Here is a 6000-nt window from a genome sequence, read left to right as displayed (position 1 = left end):
TATAACACTGTACCACTGATTTTCTGGGCTTAATTGGCTTAATTGGCATACTATGGGGGTTACCTACTGCAGGAAACCTGGTTACTGTTCTTTTGTTTATTTCCCAGAGGTCGTGGACCAGTCTATAACTTCCATCTGGTTTTCTTATGGGTAATATGGGAGTGTTGAATGGGGACATGCAGGGCTCAAGAAGGCGCCTTTTTAGCAGCCCTTTAATTTCAGGCTTTAACCCCGGCCTCCCTTCCTGAGATAATAGTATTGTTTGATCCTAACGGGGATCTCAGGGTTTTTGATGATTACTTCAAAGGGGGTAATATCCAACCTCCCTACAGTATCTGGGGTATACCAGACATCTGGATTAATTCTCTCCTCATCCTGGGTTGTGAGGGCACATATTCTTACTTTTAGCTCCTTTCCCTCTACCTCTAGATTCCTAACTCAATGATTAGGCCTCTGCCTAATAAATTGTAATCCTCTCTGGAACTAACAAGAAGGATCCAATGATGTACCTACCTTCTAATTCTATTTCTACATGTTTGATGACTGGAGCTTTAAATGGTTCCCCTTTTGCTCCTACTACATTTATGCTTTCAGATGTGATTTTACACCCAGGAGGTAAGGTCTGGACAGTCAATTGTTGGGGTGCTAAGTTGTCTTTGTAAGGATTTATGAATAAGGGTTTTCCAGTTTTGCTCCCTGAAAAATCATTTTAAGTGTCGATCCCCCCCCCAGGTTCTGTTGCACGCCACGTTCAGTTGTGCCCAGAGCAGAAAACTCTGTTTTTTCCCTCCCTCCCCTCCTGCTGTCCCACTTTCCCTCTGCTCTGGGGAAAGTGCTCATGTTGCAGACATGAGAAGTCTGCACAGAGAAGAACGACATGTCCCAGAGGATGTCGTGGTCAGAGAGGGAAATACGTCACAGAAGTGACGCTCTCTCTCTCTCGCTGCCTGGCAGCAGGTGTGGGTGTGCTTTCAAACTGTGTTGACTTCAGTTTCAAAGTAGGCTTCTTGGTCTTTGGAAATCTCTCTCTCATTTGTTTTACTTGATTTATTAGTCTCAGTTTCAGTTAGATTGTATTATATTGTGTCATCTTGCATTCCGATATCATAGTTAGTAAAATAAGTTTTCCTCCTTAGATCATTGCCACTGCTCTGTTTTATTTCCTGGAGCCCAGCTCCCATCTCCCTACCCCTTATCCCTTTTCCCTTCACACTTCTGGGGACCGGGGGCCTGCAGGCCTGCTACACCCCTGTCACAGACATAGGTTGATCTAGATAACTCCGTGACAAACCAAAACACGCTGGGACCACTCCCATGATTGGAATACTGTGATGTATGGTTACAAGCTATTGTAGGGACAGACAAGGAAGGAAAGATGGTGGTGTGGCCTTTTCTACCATTTGATGTTGAATGAGCTTGGGGTTGGGAATGATGAAGTCGAGTGTGTGTGGGTAAGGAGGATCTGGGGAACTACAGGCCTGTCAGCCTGACCTCAGTCAGGGAAAGTTACGGAACAAATCACCTTGGGTGAGATCATACAGCTTGTGAGTGACATCCAGAGGATCAAGCAAAGCCAGCATGGGTTTGTGAAAGGCTGGTCGTGCTTGACCAACCTCATTTCCTTCTATGACTGGGTGACCAGACTGGTCGATGAGGGAAAGATTGTTGATGAAGCCTACCTAGACTTCAGCAAAGCCTTTGGCACTGTCTCTCACAGTATTCTCCCAAGGAAACTGGCTGCCAGTGACCTGGACAGGTATACCCTTCTTTGGATAAGGAACTAGCTAGAGGGCCGTGCCCAGCAGGTAGTGGTTATTGAAGTTCAGCTAGTGACCCATTACAAATGGTGTCCCCCGGGACTAGGTACTGGGGCCCATCTTGTTTAACATCTTCATTGATGACCTGGATGAGGGGATTTAGTGTACCTTCAGTAAGCTTGAAGATGACACAGAGTTGGAGGTGGTGTCGATCTGCCTGAGGATAGGGAGGCCCTTCAGAGGAATCTGAATAGGCTGGATCACTGGGCTGAGGTGAATGGGATGAGGTTCAACAAGGCCAAGTGCCGCATCCTGCACTTTGGCCACAATAACCCCATGCAGCACTATCAGCTTGGGGTTTAGTGGCTGGGTGACTGTGAGGAGGAAAGGGACCTGGGGGTGTTGGTTGATGCTTGGCTGAACATGAGCCGACAGTGTGGCCCAGGAGGCCAAGAAGGACAACAGCATCCTGGCCTGTATTAGAAATAGTGTGGCCAGCAGGAGTAGAGAGGTGATCATCCCTCTGTACTCAGCTCTGGTGAGGCTGCATCTCGAGTACTGTGTTCAGGTTTGGGTTCCTCTCTACAAGAAAGACATTGAGGCCCTGGAACATGTCCAGAGAAGGGCAACAAAACCAATGAAGGGTCTGGAGCACAAGTCTTATGAGGAGTGGCAGAGGAAGCTGGGTTTGTTTAGTCCGGAGAAGAGGAGGCTCAGGGGAGACCTCACTACAACCTCCTGAAGGGAGGTTGTGATATGAGGAGGGGCTTGGCTTCTTCTCTCAGGCAACACACAGGACCTGAGGAAATGGCCACAAGTTGGACCAGAAGAGGTTTAGATTAGACATAAAAAAAAAAAACTTTTTCTCTCAGGGATTGGTCAGGCTCGGGAATGGCTGCCCAGGGAGGTGGTGGAATCACTGTCCATGGCAGTGTTCAAGAGGTGTATGAATGAAGAGCTACAGGATATGGTTTAGTGGCTTGTGGTGGCAGTGGTAATGGAAGGATGGTTGGACTAGATGATCTTGTAGGTCCTTTCCAACCGTGTGTTTCTATGATTCTATGAACTGTATTACCAGCTGTATATCCCTTGAATTTCTTTGGTGATAGACCAAATCAAGGCATGATCATAGAAACACAGAAAAGAATCACAGAATCATTAATGTGGGAAGAGACCCCTAAGGTCATCTAGTCCAAGCATTGACTCATCCCCACCATGTCCTCTGAACCACATCCCTCAGTACTGCATCTCCACATTTCTTGGAAAACTCCACGGGCAGCCCATTCCACTGCCTGACAACTCTTTCTGAGAAGAAATTCTCATAACATCCAACCTAAGCCTCCCCTGGTCATTCCCTCTCATTCTATCACTGTTCCCTAGGAGAAGAGACCAACCCCCACCTCACCACAACCTCCTCTCAGACAGTGGTAGAAGGCCATAAGGTCTCTCCTGAGTCTTCTCCAGGTTGACCCATCCCAGTTCTCTCAATTGCTCCTCATAAGACCTGTGCTCCAGACCCCTCACCAGCTCCGTCACCCTTATTTGGACACACTGCTCCTGGGCAGTTGTCTTTGGCTGATCTGTTTGAGCAGGGGCAATGGACTGGGAGATCTCAAGAAGTCCCTTCCAATCTCAAAGGCTTTGTGATTCTGTGATTCTATATTTTGTGTTGAGAGACAGCTCTGAGGAGCTGAGACAGTGCTCATACCAAAGAGATGGAAGAGCTGGGTCACAACTGCCAGTCTGGGGAGGAGGCTCTTCCTTCCCCTTCCCTCTTCTTCAGAAACCACATCCCTCTGCCATCCACTGCAGGAGCCCTCTGTGCTGGAGTCATGGTAGTGTTGGAAGCACTTAAGGCACAGTAGGATGGGGTCCTGGACAGCCTGGTCTAGTGGCTGGTAACCCTGCCCATGGCAGGGGGTTGGAACTCAGTGATCTTTAAGGCCTTCTCCAATCTAAGCCATTTTATGATTCAATTTCCTGTCATCGTTCATCTGCTGCTTGAGGCCACTTCTCTGCTCTGACACCCCAGAAGATATTGCAGAAAGGAGACCAAAGCATGCAGATGAACATGTTGGCCATGGTGGGAGTCCCTGGGGCTGGTAAGCAAGGGGGGTTCTGAAAAGCGTGTGTCCACATGGAGTAACTTTTCTTGTCAGCAGTGGTTTCAGAATCTATTTTAGTGCAACTGTCTGAGAAACTTCAAGGTCTTAGTCTTGTTGTTCCCTTACACTTTATGTCATGAGGCTGTGGATCAAACCCCATGGATTTCAAAAACTCAAGCAGATCTATTTGTTTGTCTGTGGAAGCCGTGGGACCAGGACCTCCTTTGGGATATATACTGCCACACTTCAAAATGTTTACTGTGAAAGTTTTTTTTTGCTTTTTTTTTTGTTTGTTTGTTTGTTTGCTTAATTAACGTAAGTCACAGATGGTGTCAGTGATGGACATTTGAGCTCAAAACAGAATTCTTCAATTCCCACTTTTTTTTTTCCTCAGGGTGTTTAGGTATGTCCCATGTTAAGTCGTTTCTGCTGGAAGGCAGAAGGGAGCGGCTGCAAAACAGGGTCGATGGCTGTTGGTGAATGACTAAAACTTCTGTTGGATGATAATGTGCCCATGAGAACAAGTGCTGAATTCCTCTTGTTTCTTTAATCTGTAATTGCCCACCTTTCATTTTCTTCTGCTTTTTTTTTTTTTTTTTTTTTTTTTTTTTCCTTTTTTCTAAGCCTCACATTTCCTCTTGGGGAATTATCTGCTATGTTCTTTTTGCTGCAAGGAAGCATGACACCAATCATTATCTGCTATGTACTCTTTGCTGCAAGGAAGCATGACACCAATCACTGCAGAAACCAGAAATAATTACTCTGAAGTCAAACACAAATTCCATTCAGCTTTTGGCCACCTGTATTCTGAGGCAAACTATTTAATAACATTGGTTTGCCCCCTTGGGAGGTTACTCGAGATGATTTTAATGAGGTCTCAGTAGATGCTTGACAAAAGTCTATGCCTGACAAATGGCAGTGATGCAACTCAGTGCTTGAATTTAAGTGTGTTTAAATTGGCTCTGCTGTGCATTATTAGAGTCTCGAGGTTTCTCTCCTTGAAGTTAGCAGCTCTCCAATTAGGCACCCAGGCTTGACTACGGCTCTAATGTAGGGGACAGCAAAAGACTGCCCCAAAGGAAATATGGCTTAAGGTGTCAGCACATTTAGCCACTGGTGCTGAGCAAGTCACATTAAGTCCTGTGTAAGTATTATACAACATAATGCCTTTGTAAGCTTTGATTTGTAGCTCACTTTGAATGCTAAACAACCAAAGACTTATTGGGCTACAGGCCAATACACTTGGGAATGTACTTCAGCAAATGTGGAGGCTGAGTTATCAGCACTGGGTTGTTAAGAGCAGGCCTGGGATTTGACATACCAGTAGGCAAACAGCCCCCACACAGAGTGGAGGCCCAATCTGAGGTCAGTCCCAAACCAGCACTGCTTGCCCAGTGGCACAGCAAAGTGCTTTGGAGCTAAGGGCCATGGATGTGACATCGCCCTCCCATGCCTCTCTGTCTTAAAGAACTTCTTCCTTAGACCCAGCCTAAATCTCCCTTCTTATACTTCTCCTTATGATCAGTTCTAAGATGCTTTTCATCAAGTGAAAGGACAATCATAGACAAATAAAACTATTACATCACCCCCAAGCACTTGTAACTCCTTGGATTTGCTGGAGTTACTCTGCCCAGCAGAGAATACCGTGATCATCATTAAGGAAATGGAAGGCAAGCTCCCCAGCACAGCAAAGTCTGAACCACAAGTCCAATTGGTGACAGGAGGACAGCTGGCCTGGGTGATCTTGGAGGTCTTTTCCAACCTTGGTGATTTGTTATGATTCCATGAGTAAATCGATCATTCATTTCAGTTACAAAGAATATTTTTAGTAGAATCACTCCAAAATCATTACGTGAATACATAAAAAACCCAACATCCCTCACTCTGAACACAAAATACTACAAAGACACTTGTTGTCATGGTTTTGTGGTGTTGCTGTCAGTATTCCACATCATAACATCATGTGCAGTATGGATCATTCATACTCCAGTTCCGTAGAATGGCAGCATCCCGAGTACTCAGCTCTCAGAGAAGAACTACATATCCCAGAGGACGCCGTGTCCAGAGATAAGTCACGGGAGGAGGACATCTATAATCTCGCTCCCAGGCTGGATCTCTCTCTCTCTCAGACTCTCAGG

The sequence above is a fragment of the Excalfactoria chinensis genome, chromosome 27 (genome assembly GCF_039878825.1).
Source record: "Excalfactoria chinensis isolate bCotChi1 chromosome 27, bCotChi1.hap2, whole genome shotgun sequence".
Lineage (NCBI taxonomy): Eukaryota > Metazoa > Chordata > Aves > Galliformes > Phasianidae > Excalfactoria > Excalfactoria chinensis.
The sequence above is the reverse complement of the archived record's forward strand: the minus strand, read 5'-3'. Positions refer to the sequence as shown.